The following is a 24,126-nucleotide window of genomic DNA, read 5'->3' as shown; positions in this document are numbered from 1 at the left end:
CCTTCCTATGCTCTCTGTGGGTTCTTCCCAAGAAGATGAGCTGGTCAATGAGTAAAATGTTTGGTTTTCCCTCAGACTTTGGTTGTGTGTCTTGCAGTGAGTCTGTTGCCTCACAGATACTGTTGTGTACTTCTGTGTTTGGGGTAAACACATGGAACTGAATAGATATTGAGAACGTCTGTGTAATCCTCACCAGTATCTAGAAGAGGAGGTATGTGAACTCGCATGCTGAACTTATCCTGCCTTGCTACAACAGACTAAGAATTAGCATCTGCGTGTCACATTTTTGATTAGTGCCCAGTGTAAGTTAGATATGAGTAAAATGTTGTTCAGCTAAACAGCTTGAATAACGTAACAAAATGGTGCCATTTTGCATGCCTGTTTGGAGCACAGAAAATCAATCTGCTTCCAAAGCTGGATTCCTACCACTGGATTTGCGGGTTTCTAGAAGTTTCTGACCTAAAGCCCAGTTTACCGTATAGTTACCATAATAATGCTATCCAGCCATGAGCATGTAAACTGTACAGATTATGTTTGGGAATTACATTGTGGAAATACAGACATATCTGTTTAGTGGGGTACAAAACCTGTTTTGTATGAAATGTAGAAACTTCAGTTACCCATGAGACACAAAGGATAATTTTGATAATCAAGCTTTTCGAATATGGCAGGAATATTCAATATGATGCATATTAAGAATAATGACTTCATCTGGGATGACACAAAGCTTGTATAATTGAAGTGCTTCTGTATTGGATTCAAAGGATTTAACAGTATTTAATATTTGGGCTCCAGTTTGGTAACTGCTGTTAATACCCAACTCAAAAAGATCTGTAAAAGTCAAGTAAGTAAAGAGCTTCTCACTGCCATTGGTAGTATTCAGTTAGCTGTGACTGGAGACAGAAAGGGAGAATTTGGTAGCCTACTTCTTAAAGAGAGCCAGTGTGCCATTCCACAGTATATTTGCAGACTTTAAAAAAAAAGAAAAAGATCTTGCTTTCTCTAAAAGTTGTATTTTAAAGTTTTAAAGATAAATACTTCTCTTTTTTGTTAAGGTTCAAAGCTCAGAATGTTTTGAAATGTTTTTCTTACTCATTTAGAGAAAATCCCTCTTCATTTGAATTAATTTCTGCTCCTATGGTGATATTTGAAATAAAGACTACCTTGGATGATCAAAATAGGAAAAAAAAAAACCCAGACTAAAACTCATCACGTGAACCTTACTGGTAGAATTTTATTAACTCTCTCAATGCTGATATTCACAGGTTCATTCATCCTTCTGTCTCCCACTATTGTTGTCTTTTGGTTTTTAAATCCATGGAAGGTTTTTCAGCCAACTGCAGTTGAAATAAGCTTCCCACTACCTTGCCAGAATGGTAGTGATCAGCTCAAAATCATCTGCACTCTGATGGGATCTGTGTTGACATTCTTGACATGAAGTAGTCTATTCTCCCATTTGAAATGCAAGTAAGGTAAGAGTAATTCCATGTAGATACGTGTGGACAGTTATGGTGTCTCTCCAGCTGTTTCATTTAACTGCTTTGCATTCTGCCAGACTGTGTATTGAGTGTGTCTTCTGCTCCATGGGCAGAGTGACTTCAAAGAGATGCATCAATGAATAGATGTTGTTTGTCTGTCAACACACAGCCTGGGTCAATTCCCTGGCAGTTGCACATCTTGAAGTCAGCTGTAGTCTGACACTGGTTTATCATTCTACCATGTGGTTAACTTGGGTCTGTGGCCTGTCCATCACCTCACTGGCTTTTTGAACACTTTGGTCCATTGGTTAAAAGGGTGCCGGTGCAAGGTCACTACTGGGATGTAAAGCTAGATCAAAAGTACCTGGAAGAAAGAAAATATCTAAAGCTAAGCTCAGGTAGTTCTGCTATCTCTTCCTAAAGTGTTCTTCTGCATAGCATGTGGTAGCTGGAGGTGGGTGAGCCATACTTTGTGGTGGAGTCTGCAAAAATAACAGCGGTTTAAAGACCTCACATTGTTCACAGCAAAGGACTGCCTGAAAGCTGAGGAGTTCTTTGCAGGGCAGGAGACTGGCAGGATACAGAAGATCAAGGGGGACCTGAACTCATGGTCTTGTTATTTTCAGATCAGTTAGGCTCTTCCAGGACAACCCAACAGAAGGTTCTGCAGAGCATTTATTTTCTGACCCATTTCTTTTTCTTGTGCTATGTAAAACTGGTACTGTATCCTGGCACAAAACCAGCAGCTGCTTCTCTGTGCACATGGAATTTGGAGATTCAGGAGGGTCCTTATTTTTGCATTCAGGAAGTTTGTTAAGAATCACACATCACACTCTTCTACTATACTCTCTCAGACTGACACAGTCTCCTTTTTATAGGTGGCTTTATGTCGCTTTCACCATTCATTTAAAATGGTGGCCAGGTCTAATATAGCAGCAAATCGATAGACACAGGGTATCTCTATAGTTTGTTTTACCATAACCACTAGGAACTTCCTGCAACTCCACTTGCAAAGACTGTATTTATCTGACAGCTTGTCGTGCACATTAGATGTGAACTAGAAAATAACTTGTCAGGAGTTTCTTTGTTGGCTGTTGCCATGCACAAAGAGCAGAATCTTTATGGTCTTATATGTCAGAGCCTGTATAAAGAGAAGACGAGTCTGGCTGTTACACACACAAACATAAATTTTGAAATGGGTGTTGCAGTGCTTGAACGAAAGTATCTGAGACATTTTGGTTTTCAGAACAAAATGTAGTGATTTCTGAGAAAATAATATGTGTGAAAGTACAAAAGCCAATGATGTCCACTCTCACTGTATCCCTGCGGTTTCTGTAGGATGACTTGATTCACTTAAATTATAAGTGGGAACTCAATGGGGTTTTGTAGAGCATAGAAAATGTCAGGGAAAATCTTCTCAGGGAACGTTTTAAAGCAGTGCCACCTTATGGTTCATTTCAGAATAGGGATGTTTGGTGTTCCCCCCCTGCAGAACACCGCATGCATCTGGCTGGGCTCTCTAACTTTCTTAAATGGTCACTGTTTGTGTTTCTGATGAGGGGGTGGGGGGGGTGGACCATACCTTTCACTATCAGGACTAATTACAGGGAAAATAATGTGATTAATAGCTTGCTTCCTGAAGAAGAGCTGTTCCTTCTGTACAATTACGCAGCACATTGCTCTCATGGGCAAAAAATCGTGCTCCAAGCCCATTCCTCCCATTCCTTGTATGACTGCCTAAGGCTCCTGTTTGTGCTGAGATGTTGCATTCTGACCCAATGGCACAATCTAACATCTTGGTAGCTGCAGCCCATATTCATCATACCTAGTCCTGCTATCCTGTCATTCAAGCCATGGTAAATAATTGCTGACTGGTCAAGAAATTATTGACATTTTGAAATTCTGCCATCACTGTTGCTCACCTAAACTGAGGATCCCTAAGCAGGCTAGGTTTCATGGATCTGATGTGACCATGCATCCAGGAAAGAAAAATCCTTGCAGAAAAAAATGGTCCTCTCGGTCTCTTCCTGCTCTTGTTCCAGCTTGGGGCAGGAGTAGCTGCTGTCTGGATGCCAAAAGCTTGTCAGAGCTGCTTGGTTGTGTGGCTGCTCTGAATTCCCTCTGAAGTCAATTACGTATTGACGTATGCTCCTGTGTTAATTACAGCTACTGCTGCAGCTTGGTGACCTCTTTTGTCTGCAGTAGCCATAACAGTTTGCAAATAATTTTGGTTAGCCTGTGAGAGAAATGTCAGTAAATTACAGGAGAAAAAATCCTGGAGATACTTTAATTAAATTTTAGGTATAAAACTAGCAGTTTCTTCCAATAACATCAATGCAGAATTCCCCAAAGTGGTATTAAGAAATATGGGTTTCTTTGCTGCCCTGCTGAAAGCAGAGAAGTCCATTTCTTGTGGAAATTACTATTTGAGCTGGAATGAGAAGTGACCCAGGGATGGATGTGTTGGAAGCAGCTGGGACTGGTGTTCAGCTGTTACGCTCTGCTGCTCAGTGCAGTTCACAGAACCATCACCACCACCACCCCCAGTGTTAGCCCACCACTGATTGCAATGGGGTTAAAATCAACCAGGAGCCATTAATAAAGTTTTGACTCTCTCTGTTGGACTAGTTTATACATATATAGACTGTTCTTCTTTCTTTTAGGCACAGAGACACTATGCAGCATCTTTTTTGAGCATTGTGCAGAGATGGCCAGCCCAGCATGGCTGTTAAATTCCCTCAAATTCCAGCAGCAATCCCATTTATTATAGAAGACAATAAAGCTTAGTAATGAAAATCACATCAATAATATCAGCTTAAATATAGCTGTTGCTATAAATTTACCTTCTTCACAAAGATATGTATGTCAAGGCTGGTGGCTACAGAGAATGCTGTGGAAACTCAGTTTCCTATGGTCTCAAGCCTTTTCATTCATAGGCTTTTAAAAACTAAATTAAACTACTATTTTCTGGTTTTACAATGTATCCTATACAGTTCCCATACTCCTTCTTACAGCCTTTGTTGTGTCAAATATTTCCACAACTACGTGTAGGCTGCCTCATTTAACTTAATTGGTCAACAAAATCAAAACCTTGGTATCCTTCACTCTGGCTTTACAAAATACACCTCATATTTGAGCTAATCTTATTTGATATCTCCAGTATCTGTCTGATTGGCCTGAGATCAGCATTAGAAGTTTATTACATACATATAAACAGACTGATCCTGGAAATCTGATTTTCATAGGGAGCTAGGCTAACTAAATCTAGTCAAAAGTATGGAAATTGCAGCCAATGTAAGGTGACAAACCTGAAAACTGAAAATATGGTGATAGAAGAAAAGAGTCCAAAAACACAGGTGATGAGCCGCCTTGGAAGATCATGTGAAACCCTTCCCATCACTGCCTTCCATGATTCAAGGAGTACTGCAGCGTTTACTTCTGAATGGCTGAACTCGCAGACTTGGGCCAGGTTCTTCTTGGGAACAGACGCTTACAGCTTTGCTGGCCACAGGTTCAGTGCCAGCACCATGCTGAACGCCAGCCGAAGGTGAGCACATTTTGGAACAAATTTACAGTGTACCTTCTCTTTTCATAACACTTGAGAATACTGTGCTGCTCTGCCTCAGGGCATTCATAGCAACTTTAATACATGGTATTGGTTTGTCAGACCTGCCTATGATTTATGCTTCTGCTTATTTCTTTACGCTTCTGACATTATTTCTGTTTATTTGATATTTCCCTTTTATTGCAATGAAGCTTTTTTTTTTCCATCTAACAGTGACTGTATGTGTTATACAAAAATGAGAGAACTCAATGACATGGAACTTAATCGTGTTTCTCTGTGCCCTTGATATAATCTTTCTACAGCATCAACACTTTCAACAGTGTATTCACACTCCAATGCATTATGGGTTTCTTGGTGTGACACAAACTACTAGATACCAAAATTATATATATTTGGGAAATAAAGTAACTACAGCATTTGGAGCAGTTTCTGGTAAGTAATTTCAGTCCAGATTGAGATGACTTTAGACACATATGGTAGGTCATAGAAAACTTCTGAAATATCTGAACATGTCCATGACCATGTATAGCCTGCCGTGACAAGCTGGTGTGCTGATTGCATGGGCTGGATGCCAGAGCTCCCTGCTCAATCAGGAAACCTTACTCAGCTAAACAGGACTCTGTGACTCTCAGGTGTATACTGCTGATCATGCTCAGCAGCACATTTGCATTTATGCACTCTCACACCGCATTATTAGATGAATGGAATGGTTTTACTTCTCCAGTTCTTTGAAAGAAAGAGGTTTAAGTTTTAGGAAAAAAAAGTTGACTTCCAAAGATTAGTATATTCTCATTAGAAGTGTGGTAATTATGGAGTAATTATTATAGCTTTGTTTTGAAGTCTCATTTGACTTATATTTTTAAGAGTGTAAATTTGTTTTATATATTTTGAGGCAGCAGTTACTGGTGTGGCTTTTGTTTTTTATAAACATATTTTATGGAGACAGAAGGTTATGTTATAAAGTATTTCCTACCTTTATTATTATGTTGCTGAAATTGAGAGACAAAGAAATAAGCTTTTCAAAGATTCTGCCAGATTATTTAATGCCAGGTTTTCCTATATGAAGCAAAACATTTAGAATGTTCAGGATAATACAAGTAGAGAAAACGGGTTTTGGTTTGCTACTGGAGAGAGACTTCCTGTGGTTGTACAACCTCCTATGTTCAGGAAGGCTTACAGTTCTAGAAAGACTAATATTGCTGGCAAGGCACAAACATTCCACGGGGTGTTCTAGTGGTTTTCTTCTGTCTTTTCTCTTTCCTCCTATCTTTTCTTACATCAGAAAGAGAAGCCTTTTATCACATTGGTTTGTTTTAACATTCCCTGGCATCTAAGTATGGTCTCAGGTGTAAAAGAATAACACAGTAGTTTTCCAGTCCTCTCCTTGGTATTCATGGCCAGATATAAAGATGGGCTGACCTTAACTTGCCTCCAGCATATCTGATTGCCAGCCTCGAAGGCTTGCTTACGCTTGTGTACAAGATCTCACTGTATGTATGTGAGTGTTGGTTTATTTCTCTGTATTAGAAAATACCTCACCTCAGCTTTGTGTGAGGTGAAGAGATTGAAAACCATGCAATTTCTTGCTAGGGCTTTTTACATCTGCCAAAGCATTGTAGTTTGTGACACCCAGACTCTATTCTGTTTCTAAGTGCACCAGCAGTAAAAAACTCAACTTAATTTTATGCTGTTTACTTTTTAATGCATTTACAGCCTTTGTATTGTCTTCATATTTTTAAAAGAGGATTAGATTTTGGAAAATTCTATCTGCATCATAAAAAGAATAGTGCTGATTTTATCATACTTTTTACCTCAAAGGTGCACAGATGTGCAAGAATTTGCGCAAAGGGATTAAACACTCAGCACAGAGAATGATGTGTTATCCGTGCTTCTCATGTGAGGGCATTTTGTTTCAGTAACACCTCATGGTGCATCCCCTGGCATACTATTTATTATGGATGCTGCAAGCTGTGCAGGAAAAGAGGTTCCTCTAATGGGCATGGGTAATTAATGTTATGTCAACCTTCATGCTTGTATGGATCCTGCTGCAGGATCAATGTGTGAATCTGGGTGAGGCGCTCAGCCTGTGAGGTGGAAGTGGCATAGGGTCTAAAACATAATATAATGCATTGTCTTGCAGTTTGTTGTTCAGGGCTCTGCAGTAAATTCTACCACTTGAATGCTCATCGCCTGGTTTTGTCTTTCTTCAAAACTCTGCTCTGCTCTACAGGAGTGCATTAGGATGGAGAGCTTTGGATAGTTGAGCTTTTAGCCTTCTCCTCTGTTGCATCCTTCCAACATGTGCTGCAAGAGAAAAAGAAAAATAATTGTTTATGAGGGAAATCTTACTAGGGGCTGGGCTCCCTGCAAGGGACACATTAGCCCCATCTCCTTGCAGAAACCAAGCCTATCATGTCCTGAGTACAAGTAAACCAAGCTGTCACAAGTTCTGCGTCTGCAGTTGTGATCAGTGCCATTTGTTCTTGTACATTCCGCTCTCTCAGGTTTAGGTTTTGAACAGCTGTTGCACTCTGAATCCAAAGCTTCCAGAAAGCCATGAGGTACCTGATGACTTCAGTGGGCTCTAGAGCTGCACTTAAATCCTAACTTCACTGCTTCTAAATGGTTAGATGAATTTACTTGGAAATGGATATATCAGCAAGATCTCCATGCAAGGTACAACATATGAGCCCTTCTGCTTTATCTGTTCTGAGAGTTATTGCCTCCCCTCAGATGAAGTGATGCTGTTTTATACCGAAGTCAGTCAGTGATGTAACCCTGTAATACAATATTGTACTTTGTCTAGATGGATAGAGTACGCATTCTGTGTAGGTACATAATTACAGCAAGACCTTGCCTAGGCAAAGACCCACAGAAGTGAAACAGGGTAGCTTGTTCTGCTGCGTCTAATGTGGTTTCAGATTAGGCCTTTACAAGGGACAAGGGTTCATGGTGTTCTTAAAGGCAGGCTCCTTGAGGGCCTTCAGGAGGCAGGCTCTCTGCATCAACTTTTCTGTGAACACTGCAGTTGGCAGACAGGTAGATCCATGTAAGGTTTAACGTGCTTAAAGGAAGAAGTAAAGTGCAGATCTGCATGTAGGCTGCCAGAAGACACCAGTGCCTTCAGCTGGCCAGGAGTGCTTTCTAAGATTTTGGGGGCTTTGAAATGAAGCTGGAATACTGGGAAACATGGAGCAGGCAGTTATGCCTGTATCAACTGTGGTCAGTTCAGGCAGGTGCTACCTTTTGACTTTCAAAAAAATACACTTCCTCAAGTTCTTGCCAAGTGTGTAGCTCACCTGGGCTCACCATGTTTCTTTATAGGCTAGAGCTGTTTTTAAAGACAAATTACAATATTCAGAGATGTGAATATAGATTTTATTTGAAATTGCCATGAGCTTGTAAATTCATGATTTTTTGAACTTTATGAAAATCACATTTATTTGACACAACAATAAGGATGCACAGACTTAGAAACCTGTGTGTTGTGTTTATAGACAGACCAGAAACGAATCAGATCCACTGTAACCATCCCCTTTTCAGAAGAGCTAGAGCATGAATGAACTGTAACTGTACAGCTTTGCCCTTGAAACTGAAAAGATTAGCAAATATTTGTTTTATTCTTTTTCAAAATATTATCCAGTAGCACAGAATAAAACAGAAGTTCTTATGGGGAAATGCAGTGCCATTCTCTAGATTTAGCAGTGGGATTTTATTATGTATTTATGACAATGGTAGCTGTGGTCTCTTCAGATCCATGTTGAGACCTCCCATATCAAGGCTGTGTGACTAAGGAGTTCAGATATATCTCCTCAACCAGCAGCAAGAGGCATTGAGTTTTGAGCCCAATTCTGTGTTTCTTCCAACGTTTAGTGAAAGTCTGGGCCCTGGATTTTGTCTGATACTCAGATCTCAGTTACTGAAGAGCATACCCAGGCTCTGCCAGCTGCTGAGCCTGCATTGCTCAGCCAGTTACAGAGAAAGTTGAGCTGTGTGGGTGTTTGTGCTGACACCACCAGCCCTGGGCACAGAGTGCCATGCACCCACCATGCCTGCCACGTGCCTCCAGTGCCTGCCCAACTGCCCAGCTTGGTCCTTCAGCGTGGAGCATCCCTGTGCCAGAGTGCATGTGACAAATTAATTTCCAATGGGCTTCTCCACTCTCACACTCCACCACCCCCATGTTCGAGAGGGAGGTGCTTGAGGGAACATCAGCTGCCTGAGGCAGCAAGAGAATGCCAGTGTAGACCCAAGAAGACTCCAAAGTATGCTTTTGGGAGGTATAACAAACCTTGTTTTGCATGCAGTCTCACCAGCCACAAGTCTGCTTCATCAGAAGAAACACACTCCTCAGGTCTTGTCTCTATACCCCAAAGAGGGGCTGGCGGTCTGCAGTCACCACAGTCCCCAGTCCACAACGCATCCTGAGGGCTCTTCCAGGACTTCCAGGGGGAGCCGTTGCAGTTTTCTGAGAATCATTTGCCCTTTCTCTCCTGCAAAAAAAAGAATGTCACTTAATGGACTCCACAAAATATTTTGGCATATTTTAATGCAAAGCAGACTGCAGAAATAGAAGATCTGTTTACATTTAGCTAATGCTAAAACTGGGTATTTCAGTTTCACTTTGATGATGCAAAATTACAGGACTGAAGGTATGACAGAATAAATCTCCAAAGATCATCCAGGTCAAAGATCTATAGTATACTGAACAGTTTACATCTTGTGAAAGATTTGTTGATTATGATTGTTTCTGAACTGGTCTCTCCAAGCTGTAGATCTAATCTCACTTTAAGAGCATAAGGGTAAATGATTATTTTCATCTATTCCCGCAGTTCAAAAGAGGATGCTTCACAGTTGCTCTTTGATCTTATTTCAAGATCTGCCACAATGCAGAATTATTTTTTTCCTACCTCTGCTGAGGACTTGTGAGAGTTTTTTTTCAGCTATTGTTGCTTCATTTGAACAAAATAACAACACAACCTTGAGGTCCAGCATTCTTTCTGGAAACTATTCAAAGTCCATTAAGTTATTAAATAAATCAGCATCTAGTAACAGATTGCTTAGGATATGTATGGATGCAATATAATTCAGAAGTAAACAACTTGGCAATGTGTATATTGTCAGATGTTTTTTCCTGTGCTACAGGACAGCAGGGCCAGCTCAACATCTGGGGCTTTTGATTGTTTGAGTTACAGGTGGGCAGCAATTTTAATTTTAATTTTCTATAGTTCGCGATGTTTCTGCATGATCTGGAAAGAGGAGGATCCTGCTGAATCAAGTTCCTATTGTTTTATAACATTGGCAAGTCATAAGAAGTCATCCTGTTGTGATGGTGCAGTGCCTGTTTGGGTGCTGCTAGTTACCTGCCAGCTGGCTTGAAGTGAAGGGGTTGATATGTCTCCTTGTTAACCATTGGTAATCTAGTGTTTAAGATTTTCAGAAGTTAAAGAGCTAGAAAAGGGCAAAAAGGTGTCAAAGATTTGTACCTTCCCCTCCAGTTTTTGTTTGGCTGAAGAATTTCACTGTGGGCAGCAGCAGTGACCAGTCTGTCTGGGAAGAAGTGATTGCTGGGCTTGGTTCACAAGGTGGATTTGCCATCTGGGAGTGCCATGAACTGAGCTCACCTGTACCCCAAACTATCTCTGTGGCCCACAAGGCACTCATGTAGTTTCACTGTTTCTCTTCCCCCACAGCAAGAGAAAAAACAACCCTTGTCCTTGGAGGAGGGCTGGGAGGCTGCCCTCATTAGTGTTGGGAAAGATCCATGAAATACAAATCAAAATACCATTTGTTGTCTTTCACATTAGAATAACTCATAGTGAGAATTTCCTTCTGAAGAGGACAGCAGTTTATTTAAAGATGTGGTTCACAGTGATGTTCTTAACATGGTTTTGAAAGGACTTGCTTGTTCCTGTTGCGATATTTCTCAGAGTGATTTGGTGAACAAGAAAGAGGAAGCTCTGAAAACAGCTGTATAAAAATTTCCATCAAAGGCACAAAATAATTTGAAAACCAGACAGGCTCTTCTACTCTGTGTTAGCACCTTGTATAGCAATAAACCTAGTTGCTACAACTATGGCAAGTAAAACCATGATACTTGTGTGCCTCTAACCCAATATTTCTTTCCCAAATGGTGTCTGAGTGGAGCTGAAGCATTTTATTTCTCTGGACTATACGACTTAAATAGCCTTTTTTTAATAGCAAAGGTGACAGCTTCCATTAATGTATTTATCTGTGGACTGTTTATTTGGTTTGTTATATCAAATGATCTAGAAGTAAAAGCTCAAACCCCTGAAGATACAGCACTGTATTCAACACAAAAATGTAGGAAGAAAAGAAAGTATGTACCTCAGCGTGGTTTTTTATACCAGATGAAATATTATTTCCATTTACAGGCACAAGAACTAGTTTTATGTTTATGCAACATTATCAGTCCACAAGAAGGGGCAAATAGAAACATAAGACTGGGGGAAAGAGAAGGAAAGGGGGATGTTGCAGTGGACTGGCATCCTTCCTCATGACACCAGGACTGCACATCAGCTCAAGTTATTGCTGAGGGTTGGTGCTGCCTTTTATTATCTGCTACCAGTTTACCTTAGTTTATGTCCTTCATGGAATAAAACAAGTTAATCAAATCTTTAGAGATATAAAGTGGACAGATTTTCTTCCAAGAGATAAAGCCGACTTGGTGGCCCTATCACATCCATATGAATGAAACATTAGTCGGATTTTTTGATCTGAAAATTCAAGATATAATTGCTTTTCTAATCGCCTTAATTTGTTTTATTTTAATTAACATAAAAGTTTTAAACAATAATGTATGATTTTGTTGAGAATGCTTTGAATTCTTTGTTTTGCTAGGAATTTAGAAAATGCTTGTTTTCACTTTTTAAATTCTCATGGGGGGTGGAAGAAAAGAAAAATATTGATCAATTTTTCACTTACCAAGGCCATCAAGTGCTATGACAGTGATTATTCTTCTTATTTTCTCACTCAAACAGCAAAAGCTGATACAGGAACAAATTTGAGAGAATTTTGTGGCAAGTAAAGTCTCCCAGTGTCTTTCAGTATCAGTGGCCAGAGGTGGATGTTTTGAAAATCATGTCTGGGTTTGTGAAGAGCTTTTGCATGACAGCATTAGGCAGAAACCATCTAAGAAAATCAAGATGCACCATGTCCCTGAGATGAGTATCAGCTGTGTGACTTTGTTTTCAGCTCTTCACATTGTGTCAGCGGTTTCACTTCCTTTAGGTGAGCACTTTTCAGAAGCTACTGCCTTTGTTATGCAAGTGAATCTATTAAACCTAATTTTAAATGAGCATCTAAAATTATATTTTGTCTTCAAAGGTAGAGCTCTGGTCTTCCATCAGTGCTTTAACCACAGGCCTGAAGCTTTGGAGCAGCTCCTCCCTTTCCTGCAGAAATGGAGGGAATAAAGTTTCCTTTAGAAAAATGTCATATCAAAATGTTCCTGGTTACAGCAGTCTTGTGTTGTTACCACTGTGTGGACACTGATAGGAGAGTTCATAAATAGCTTTTGTGGTATTCTCTATCTTAGTGTGGCCAAACATGCTGCAGTGGAAACGCTGTAATAGCAGAGGGGAAGGAAAGAGTGTTGCCTTAACTGGTGTGCAACACATGCAGGCAAGCCCTTAGCTGTTTTTCCCTTGTAATTTACATATCTCCTGAGTGTTGAGAGTCACACAATTTCAGTCTCCAATTCTAATTAACGTGAAGGAAAGAAAGGATGGGATGAACAGCACCATCAAGTCTCTCAGCAATTGATTGTATGATATAAGGTAACATTTTCTTCTTGCTGACAGTCAGAAAATAAAAGATATCAGGAAAGGTCTGAATAGAATGTATAGTCTTCTTAAGTAAATTCTCTAAGCATTTTAAATGATTGAAGCTAAAAAAAAATTCAGCTGTAGTCTTTCTTTTTTCTGAAACCTTTTTGAACACCTTACTTTTGAACTGTATAATTCCATTTTACAAGAATAGAGCTTTCAGATCATTAGTGCTAAGATGTATTTCCTGATGTCTTACTGTCTTGTCTTTTGTTTCCTTACAAAACATCTGGAATCCTATCCTGAGGCACAGAAAGAAGGTTGTTTGATTTAAATTTCATGTTCTTTACCTAGTTAACTCGCCCTCTTGCTTTGTCTGCCTTTTGGTAATTGCTCCCAGATTCTTGGTATAAACTCTACAAATACCTCAGGAAATAGTAAGAAAGACCCAACTTGTACCTTGGAGAGGACTACTGTGAGAGATTGATCATACAGGGCAGTGTCAATTACAGGAATGTTTCTGTATCACTGGAGACAAAGCTATATGGCTGTATACTTTTAAGCCACTTTGATCCAGGGTTATATGGGTAAAAATACAGCTCTTAAAACTAGCTGTTTTAAGCTGAACCCATTAAACTTGTATGTATGCACAAGCTCCAGGACATGTGCAGAGGTTATTATGAATAGGCAGATATGTCAACAGACCACATTCACCTTAAGGACTGAATTCCTCATTCCTTTGCCTTCTATAGGTTGGGTTTTTTTCACGTCTACGTGTAGTGAGTGACAGTGCTTCACACTGAATTTACCCAGAGCAACACAGTCCAGACTTTGGTAAAGTCCTTAGGCTTAGTCAGTCTAGATGTGTTATCCTGCTTGTTGTGGAACATTGTTTCTGTTTTTAGACAAGCATGTATAGCTCTAAACAAACTAGAACCCATCAAATGATAGTGTTTGTAAGTAGATTTGTACCACAGGGACTGAAAGGGGGAAAGTATTTTTTTTCAGTGCATCCAAAAATTGAATTGCCATGTATTTAAGAACTCCCAGATTCTACTGATAAATAGCCAGCACCTTCATCACCCTTCATCTCCTCTGCAACAACAAACACAGCAACACGTTTCTGGGTGCCAGATAACGTTGCTGTGGAGGAGTAAAGGGTGCTTGCTGTCATCTCTCTAAACTACAACCAGGTGGCAGCGTGCCTCAGGACATTGCTGATGCAGCTGGATCTAGCTGGCCATTAGCTGTCTGTTCTCTAGGGCATCGTGGGGATATGTATATTCTGCATCTGCTGCTGAAAAAGCACCCATAGGCACTCAGGAGTCATGAGAAGGGATGCTATTGATTATCTGCCTGTGGTAGAATAATGGCCATCCAAGGATATGCTGTAAGTCTCTTGTGGCAAACAGTATCAGATACTAGAACACAAATTTAAGCATCAGGCTGCACAGGTGTGTATGTGCAGGTACAGATAGGTACATATGGAAGGGGTCACTGATGCTATAGCTCTCATCAGTGTTGTTAGGAGAGTGTCCTGAGCCAAAACCTACATCCCAGCTGCCATTCTTACTTGCTGTTGATTCTCACAGCCTCCAGAAGGTTTCCACATTTTAGCCCCTTTATACTTTTTTCCTGCAGGCCATGAATACTAACAAGTACCGCAGTTAAACTGGGACACGCAATGGGGTAGCTTTTAACCACGGGCAGCTGGGGCAGTTGTTAGAGGCAATAGATCAAAGTGGATGGTGGAGAAAAGTTTGTTTAATTGGGTGCTAAAGCTGTTGTTCTGTCTGCACTAAATTAGACCAGCAGGAATCCCAATGTTGCATATTCCCTGACTGCCGGGAAGAGCTGATTTAAATGCCACTGAGGGGCCCTCACACAGATCTCAGTGTCTGAGATCTCAGAGCATCTCAGTGTCATGTCACATTTGTTCCTCTCATCCATTGCTCACTTTTCCCACTTGCTTACCTTTGCTCATAGAGGAGATTTTTCCATATCCTCAGCTGAAGTCCTGTGTGTGGTTCTGCACGTACCAGCAAGGATGCACCAAGCATGGGGACTTCTGCCTCTGTGTGGAAAGATCTCAGAGCAGGAATGGGCATGTTTGTACCTGTGTGTGTGGAGACCATGAGCAGTGCCCAGTACTCCATGGGAAAGGAGAGGAGGAAATCATCATGTTGCTTTCTCAACAGCATGTATTGTCTCACATGCATGGCATATTGGTTGCTCTGGCACCCCAGCTATCTCAAGACACAGCCACCAATGTAGCAAAACAATTTTCAAGAACTGCTATGGCTTCATGGGGTGAGGTGTCCCATAGACCTCAAAACAAAAAGGACTCTGATCACAGCCCCCAAAGGGCTTCTTCATGCTTCTTTCTCAACTCCATTGCACCTTGGGGTTGTCTTTCCTGGCTCCTGAAAATTCATTTCTTTTCAGCGGGGTGCCTGAAGCATCTGCTCTGCTGCCCTTTATGTGCAGTTGCACTTGGCAATGCTGACTGCAAGTGAGAAGCTTAGAATTGGCTCTTTATTACAGTGTCTTGTACATACTATGACAGATGAAGGTCTAGAAAGCTACCTGAGGCTGACACCAAGGTGTGTAAACACTAGAGAGGTGAGAAGTACAGAAATGTCTGCACCCTTCCTGAAGAGATGACTTCATCTGTGTTTTTCAGAGACTGAAGTGGTTGGCTGTTTTTTGTACTCAGATTGACTTGGCTTGGCTACATGTAGGCCCAGAAATGTAGCTCTTGAGAAGACTGGGGAAAAATAATAATTTGAAAACAAGATAACAAGAGGAAAATAGGCAAGATTTTAAGAATTGTAAATTGGAGTGCAAATATGCCTTTCATTTTTTAGAGATGATACCATTTTAATATTCTTTTGGAATAAAATTTGGTTGGTTTTTTCTTGTTGTTTGTCTGGTGGTATATGAGCTTTTTGCTGTTTATTGCATCTACAGGATTCTGGTTTACAGCTGTGTGGGAAAGTAACTCTTGGTTAAAGTAAGATTCCTATCTGCAGTATCTGTTTTTGCCTTAACTTCTTCTCAGGGTCAAAACATCTTTCCACTGGAACTACATTCTTGTGTTAGTTTCCAACCGAGTTCTGTCCTTGAAATGAATTTGGCTATTCTTCTGCAATCAATACAAAAACTTATTCTTCTGTTATTTTTGTTGAGATTGCTGTATTTATTTTTCCCCTAGGACAGCACATGGACAGACATGAACTTCTCAAAAGGCCCTTTGGAATGAAACAAGCTTAAACTGATGACTCAGTCACACAGCTTTTTCTGATATTTCTAAAGATCTTTCTCCTTAGGAAGGGGTTCTGTGGGTTCAGAAGTAATGATTGCAGAATTGGATTCAGGCTTGAATTTGTTGCAAGGTTATAACAGGATTATTAACAGCTGCTTCTGCTAGTTGTAAATTCTGTCACAGAAGTTTAGGATTTGGCCATAAAAGTGAAAATTTCCTTTGCTAGAGCTATCTGAGGGAGACGGCTCTGGCTGGAAAAAAGGTGAGGTAGGAGCAAAAGTTTGGGTTCATGGTTACCTGAATATTTCAGTAGTTTGCTCTAAAGGGATGCAAAGCAGAATTAAAGATGTCCCTCACTCCTCTGGGAAGATCAGATGGCAGAAATGCTGCTTAACTGCTCTCAAGAGAGGTGGTTGGTTGGTGAGAATTGATTCACTATGGAGCATTTGTCTTGAATTTTGATTTGTATCTGGCCCACTAGGAAAAAGAATTGGCTTTGTCATTGGTAGATGATAAGAATATGCAGTCCTTGACTGAAACAAATATCTGTGACCTGTTTGGGAAGATGGAAAAATCAACCACTAGGTGACAAGTCCTGTGTTTAGTAGCCCCAGAATGTATTTCACTGCTTGAAACTGCTTGCATGACAGCAGGGAGTAGACTCCAGCTCTGAGGTTTTAAGTGTTTACTCTGTGAAAATCCTCTGAGTTCAATTTTCTTCAGATATTTATGATCCAGTGAAAATCAAATTGTGGTAGAAGGTTTATGGAGCATGAACATATACATAAGAGAATGCACACAGTTGGATATTCACATCTGCACATTTTCCATTAAAATCCTGACTGCCTACTTGGGGGAAAAAATAATTAGCTCAGAATTACACAACTGAATTTAGTTACTTGAAGTTATTAGGACAGCGTATGTGGCTTGTGAAGGGGCCACAAGGGTGACTTTTTGTATAGAATCATTGCTTCTAACTTATTAAAAAGATGAAGTGTATAAAGTGCCTCCCTTGTTTTAATGATCTGCTGAGACTAGGGACTAAAGCAACTTGTGGAACTGGAACTACAGCTACTGCTCTGCAGTATGATAGTGGTTCAAAAAGAACTTTAGAAATAATATTTTGAGTCTATCTGCTTACCAGCTACTTTGGAGAAGGTGTACAGTTGTGAAAGAGGGGGCACACTGCTCTGCAGTGGCTTGCATAGAATGGGGTAGGAAGGAGCTAAGATCATATAGTTCCATTTTCAGTAGTGTTTGTGTACTTTTTCACAGAGAGAAAACAATTTAATCCTTTGTGGCAATAGGTCCTTTTGGAAATACAGAAGTATAGTATTAAGCTTACCTTCTGTCCTTTTCCACTTGTGGGGTAATGTGTGGTGGTTATCTGTAGTAACATCTGGGGATGTTGCAGTTGAGGAAGACTTATTTTTACCAAGTTTTATTAAAAGTTTGTTTGGTGGGTGCTTTTTTTTTTTTTTTTTTTTTTTTAAATACTGTGTGAAAGATGTTGTATGTACAATACATAGAATGGTAGCAGAAGATAAACTGGCCTGGAGACATAGAAATGCTAATTTTGGGCTAAATTGCTAGCATATACTTTGTAGTAGATAAATATTGTAGAGAAGTCATTTCCTGGCATTCAAGCATATATCTGAGAACACCTGTTATTACAATTCCAGCTTCATGTTCCAAGTGAATAGAACTCAATAAATATTACATTTTATTCTCATTTTCTCTATACAGAATTCAGTTTCAATTTACATAAACTATATACTGTGGAGTGTTTTTCTGCTTCCTCTGCTTGTTGTTCTGTATATTTTCATGTACATAGCAACACCTTGAATGGCTTTGCTATCTCTCTAAGGAATACTGTATGAGGGGATGTATTCCCCAGATTTATTCTCCCTGTGTCAATTGTTTTACTCTGTGAAGAAATCTAGCAAGCCTAAAGCAGGATATTACATTTCATGTTAAATATTATGACAGGTGACAAACCTACAGAGCCTGTTTGTTCCATGCTTGGTGATACTTGTGTCTTTGGTCAAAAAATCAAAATATTGTAAAATATTTTATGGAGTCAAAATACCATTTTTTCAGCTCATTCTGTGCTTCTGAATGCCTTGATCTAGCAATCTGTGTAGTGCTATCACAGGCTGGGAGCCTAAGTGAAGGCATATCTTGATTTGCATATGGTACAGATGGATAAAAATATTTGAAATTTGGTACTGCTTATTTTCCCCCTTTCCTGCTGTTTCTGGTTGTTTGTGAATTGTACTTTCCTCCTGTTTCAAGCAATCCTTAGTAATGCAAATATTAATAGGTTTAACAGCAACCGAATGAGATGATTTTAAAACTGGATTTTTGTTTCTACAGTCACATAATAATTTTGCAATTGTAACAGGGAGGAGTAAAGTACTGATTTGTTAGGTGTGTGAAAAAGAACTTTTGTTTATCTTGTGTTTTAAAAATGGGCATAATTAAATCATTGCTAACCAAGAAAACAAATTATAAGTGTTTCACTAAAGTATTTAAAGTGTTTAAAGTATTTGCAGTGTTCATTTGCAAAAACCCAGGGGATAATGGGGATTGATCCTGTGATGGGTGCATAATTTGATGCTTCTGGTGCATGCAGAACTCTCATCCTAATGACTTTCAAATGATGGAAAAAATGAGTTGCATTCATCTGCCATCGCCTGAGAATCTTGCTTGCATGTATCAAATGCTGCAATCCGTTGAGAGGATTGATGGAAACTGACAGCACATAATCTCATTCCAGTGAATCTGTGTGCTCCCAGCAGGTTATTATTTGGTTTCTTTCAACACCTGTAGATTTTGCACTTTGATTTTCTTGTTTTATAGTCTTTCAAACGCTCCTTCCCAAACCTATATCTCTTATGCAGATACAGACTGGTCTGTGGTTGCTCTCTTGCTGTTTTGAGAGGGAGAGTTGCAGAATGGCTCTCACGACAGAGAAAAGATCCAAAATGGAGGGAGATTCTTGGTCATAATAGCTACCACACCATACATGCTGCATAACTAGACATGATTTGATTAATGGGGAGGAGAACTAGGGAGAAAAGGAGTGAGAAACCTTATGGTCACCCCTTTTTTCCTGTGCCCTATGGAGCAAATATTCAGCCTGTAGCCATAAAATCAGAAATTAATTCATTTTTTCTAGTTGATCAGATGTTTACTGCTGACAACTCCATGTTAAATATGCTGGTTTGGGATGAAGATTGAAACCCTTTTCTTTGGCCTCCATGGCAAACTGAAGGAGAGATGACTTGTGCTTGTCCTCCAGCCCAAGCCTGTTGACAACTAAGGACTTGGAGATGGGGATGCCTTTGTAAGCACAGTCCACTCTGAAGGCTAAAATGATTCTGCTTCTCTTATCAGGCAGCAGTATCTGAAGCAAAGAGATAAGGGCTCCTGAGCCAGGAGATATCTTGTATGACATGTATTCAGGCAGAAATTGCCGTGACCTCTGGGTTACCTTTGCTTATGTAAGGGAGGGGATGGCAGAGCAGGAGGAGGGAGGCTGCTGCCAGCCCCAGGGAGCAGTGTGGGCAGGGCATACTCTGCCTGCTTCAGTAAATTAAAAAACTTCCTGAGACAGTGCAGAGTGGCCTTAACTTCCTACTGGCATTGACATAACATCATATCTGGTCATCATAGCATTTATGCTGTCTGGTCAGAGACAAACTTATCTTCTTTAGACATTTCTATAGCCTTCCCTCAGCCTGAGGAACTGAGATTCTTGAACCAACAATCCAACTCATCTCCTGTGAAGATAGTGTTTCTAAGCACTTAGTGAGCTGAAACATTGATATGTGGAGTATCACACAGCAGGAAAATATTATGGGTATTTGATGAATCTTCTAAGTTTTTGACTTAAGTCCAACAAGCATTTCCACACTGTGAATTTCCACGCTGCTTCAAGACATCTGTTGCTTTTAATTTTTGGGGGGTTTTTGTATGTTTGGTTCATATTAACATAAAAAGAAAAAACATGCTTTTACTTCTCTTGGAGCTCCTTTGGGTGCTAGAGTTGCCCATGAGCACATTTAGACTCCAGGACTGTCAGGTGCCAGGAGTTCTTCAATTAGCAGGGACTCTGTTCTGCCACTGGCTTTTTTTTTTCTCTCTCTCTCTGCCTCTCCTTTTCCTTCTTAACGGTTTTTTTTTCTCCCTGTCACTTTACAGTAGAAGTTGTAATGTTACTGAACCACTGCTGCACCTCTCTGTCCTTTCTTTATCAATCAAGTCATGTGGAACAGAGCAAATGCCTTGAAGGTCACAGCCTCCCCTTTGTTCTGCCTATACATTGAAATAATGGGGGCAGGCAAGAAGGAAACTAGCTGTGCCTCCTTTTTTAGGGGGTGATCTGAGCCCTGCACCTCAGTTCTAGTTCTGATGCTGGCTGTTCCATTTATAACTTTCATTTCCCCACAAGAGCAGTGCTGTGTGGTTGTTAAAGGAACTGGGATTTCAATAAAGCAAAATTTCCCATGCTGCAGTATGGAAATTCTCATCTGACCCATCTGTGATGCAGGATGAGTAATGTGAATGGAAATCATGTGGAAATTGTAACATGGTGAGGAATCCTGAGCAGTGGCAGAGAACTGAAGCATGAAAATCCTAAACTAAATGCAGCAACCCATTATTTCTCTCATTACATTTGATTGTCAGGGTTCTTTTTTGTTCACCCTGCTGTAGTGTTTTCAGAGAAGTGTAGTGCCCAGACTTGGTGCAGTACTCTTTCAGAAGCATCAATATCTACAGGTTAAACAAATGTCTATAGGTTTCAAGGTGAAGTTTGTTTTAGAGTCATTGTTTATCTGTCACATATTTTACCAACAGCATGACACAGATGTATTTTTGATTTTGTCTGATCTCCACATTACCCATTTTCCATGTTTATTTGTGCAACTATGTTGCACATACAGTATGTTCATACGGTATTACCATCTTATTTCAAACCCATTTCAGTAAATTCAGACTTCTAAATCTGTCCTCTCATGTATTTGCAGTCCCTTCCAGATGCTGTCTGTACTGTGCATAGAAAATGCATGTTCTCTGTCTCAGTGTATCAGTCGAGCCCTAAGTGAGTATCACACAATACAGCCTTTCTGTTTGGCAGCAAACCTTTGAGAAGGACGTTCTGGTTTTCTGCTGTGAAAGAACAGAAAAAAGCTGTCTATTCATTTAAGATGTAGAGCATCTCCTACTTCTGTCTTAGAGAAAGTCCTTTTATCCTGTCATGGAAGGACGAGTGGCACAATCTATCTCTGATAATCCACATTAGTTCTTTCTTAACACTCTGACCTACTGGGTGTTTGCAAAGAGAGCCTATTTCCTCTCCTGTGTCCATGTTTCCTGTGAGCTCAAGTTGAACAGGGCCAGGCAATCTCTGATCATTCAGCATTATTTGTTGCTCTCACAAAGACAGAAAATCTTCTGCTGAATGGAGGTTCCCACGCAGAGTCTGTCTCTTATGTGGCAGTAACTATCATCTATTTAATTTCTATTTTCACAGCATTTTTATAGACACTGTGTTCTCTATCTATACTTTTGATGGAAAATTTCTGTCAAACTTCCTTTCAATAATCACTGCTGAATATACAGTCCTTTATTTAGAGAATTACTATGGCAGTGGAAATTGTGGTAGTCTACTTATCGAAATAGTGGGAGTTGGAGAGCAGAGTCCTGTCTCTGACGCAAAAGCATTGATCTGCCTGTAGCTTTACTACTGGGAGATTGAGATACATCAGCCCAAATTCACTCCAAAGAATTTGAAGCTTTTAAATGACACCTAATTTCTCTTTGCACAGAATATAATGGATGTCTAGGATAGATATTTAGGTGTCACAGATTAAGAAAACAAGTCAGCTGGATGAACTTGGGCAACAGGGAGCAAGTAAATGCACTTTGAATTTAATTATTTACCGCATGAATTGATGCAGTCACTCAACGTCCTGCAAAAAACATGGGGACCTCACTAGAAGTGGAATGGCTGAGAAGGACTCCTTTTGGTTACAATTGTGATACCCAAAATGCTGAGATTAAAAGACAGGTTGATGAGGCAACTAATTTAGGTTGTGATACAAATTGCTCTAAAATAAATGCATAGACTGCAACTTCAAGAGAGCTGAACTGAGCTCTAGAGATAAAAGAATTCACTAAACACAGAATCAGAGAATATCCTGAGTTGGAAGGGACCCACAAGGATCATTGAGTCCAACTCCTGGCCCTACACAGGAGCATCCCTGAGAGTCACACCATGTGTCCAAATGCTTCTTGGGCTCTCTCAGGCTGGGGCTGTGACCACTTCCCTGGGGAGCCTATGCCAGTGCCTAACCACCCTCTGGGTGGTGAACCTTTTTCTAAGATACAACCTAAACGTCACCTGAGACAACTTCAGGCCATTCTCTTGAATCCTGTCACTGATCACCACAGAGAAGAGACCAGTTCCTCCTGGAACAGCCCCTCCTGTTCCCTTCTCAAGCAGGTTGAAGACTGCAGTGAGGTCTCCCTTTAGTCTCCTCTTCTTCAGGCTGAGCAGACCAAGTGACCTCAGCCACTTCTTATATGACTTTCCCTCAAGGCCTTCACCATCTTCATTTCCCTCCTTTGGATGCTCTCTAGTAGTTTAATCACAAGACACTACAGAATATTTTTCTTGCTGTTTAAAAGTTTTATTTAGTTTAAAAATTTTAAGTATTTTGCTTAAATCTTCCTATGGCTGGTCTGATTACAGCAGAGGAGGAGTTAATGAAAGCTTTGTCTGTTCTCATCTTTCTTCCAAATCTTCAGTTTAAGATTTTTTTCTATATCTGAACCTGACCAAATATAATGTCTTTTAACCTTTACCTTCATTATTTTTCACAATGATAATATCTTGTTGAATTTCAGCTTGCTAGTTTTGCGGGAGAGACAAATCACGGAATCAGAGGAGCTGATGCCTCTGTGTCCCCCTCCTGCTCAAAGCAGGAGGTCTTGTTAGAGCAGGTGGCTTGGGCAAACCAGTGTTGGGTTTTGAGTACCTCCAAGGATGGAGGTTCCATGGCCTTTCTGGGAGTCCTGTCCCATTGCCTGGCCAAAACAGATCTCTGTTGAACAGATGAAAGAAAGCACTGTCATGATCTTGGTGGATGGACAAGTATCCTGGGTTTCCTCTAGGAACAAGCAGGCATTCATAATTCTAGAGAGACCTTGTGTGCAATAGATACTCCATCCTACCTAGGGGGTATTTTGATAGCCTCAGTTAGGGTTTAACTGGTATGTATGCAAAGTGGTCTTGTTGGAATTTTTCAAGCAGGGAGAAAACCTAGTCTCAGCCTGACCACTGTATCTCCCAGTTTTTCTAGCTAGATTTCTTTTTTGGCTGCTGCAGAGCTTGCTATGAAGGAGCTTGCTATTGCTCCTTTGGATCAGTGAAGAAGATTCCACCAGATCTTTTAGTGAACATGGAACTATCTGAGCTGACTGCTGAGTTCTTTACCTCGAACCAGTGACAGTGTCACTTCTGTGAGTGTGTTTGACACTGATTTGGTGGAAAGCCAGTCTGTGCAGGCAGGAAGGGAACATCACCTCATGTAGCCTTCCAGCAAACATTTGGGACCAAAGACTGCCAGGTCCTCCATCCCTGCTGACCTGCAAAAATCAGTTTGAGGAGACCAGAAAAGCCCAGAGGATCAGTAAGGTCTAGGACTGGAATTAAAGGTGACTCTCTTTTTTGCTGATCCCCTAGGGTTTGCTTCTTACAAGATTTGCCCTCCAAGATTTCTTGAGGCTGGGCACACTTCGCAGAGATGGGATGACAGGTAGCTGCCCCCTCCCTTCCCTGCAGCTCACACTTAGAGGGATGGAGGCTGCTTTTTTCCTCTTGGAACTTCCTGTAGATATGTCAGTAAACCATGTGCATTGTGTTATGGGAAATATTAAATGCTGCAACTTTCTTAAGATTAATTTTTTTCCCTTGGTAAACATTATATGACTATTAAATAAAATATTAGCTCAACAAGTTGC

The 24,126-nt window shown here is 40.4% G+C and overlaps 1 protein-coding gene across 2 annotated transcripts in view; it reads left to right on the top strand.

Moving 5' to 3' along the window:
- Nucleotides 1–24,126, top strand: part of TMCC3 (transmembrane and coiled-coil domain family 3) — a 131,263-nt gene that overhangs the window by 13,730 nt on the left and 93,407 nt on the right. The window contains exon 1 of one of the 2 annotated variants that reach the window (XM_038155776.1): nucleotides 11,860–12,842. The exons of the other annotated variant lie outside the window; for it this stretch is intronic. The gene's annotated coding sequence lies outside the window, so the exon portion shown is untranslated. Of the gene's footprint in view, nucleotides 1–11,859; nucleotides 12,843–24,126 lie in introns of those variants that run through there. 2 annotated transcript variants of the gene reach the window in all.

This window comes from Motacilla alba, chromosome 1A, assembly GCF_015832195.1.
Source record: "Motacilla alba alba isolate MOTALB_02 chromosome 1A, Motacilla_alba_V1.0_pri, whole genome shotgun sequence".
NCBI classification, from domain to species: domain Eukaryota; kingdom Metazoa; phylum Chordata; class Aves; order Passeriformes; family Motacillidae; genus Motacilla; species Motacilla alba.
This window is presented reverse-complemented; position numbering and strand designations above follow the sequence as displayed.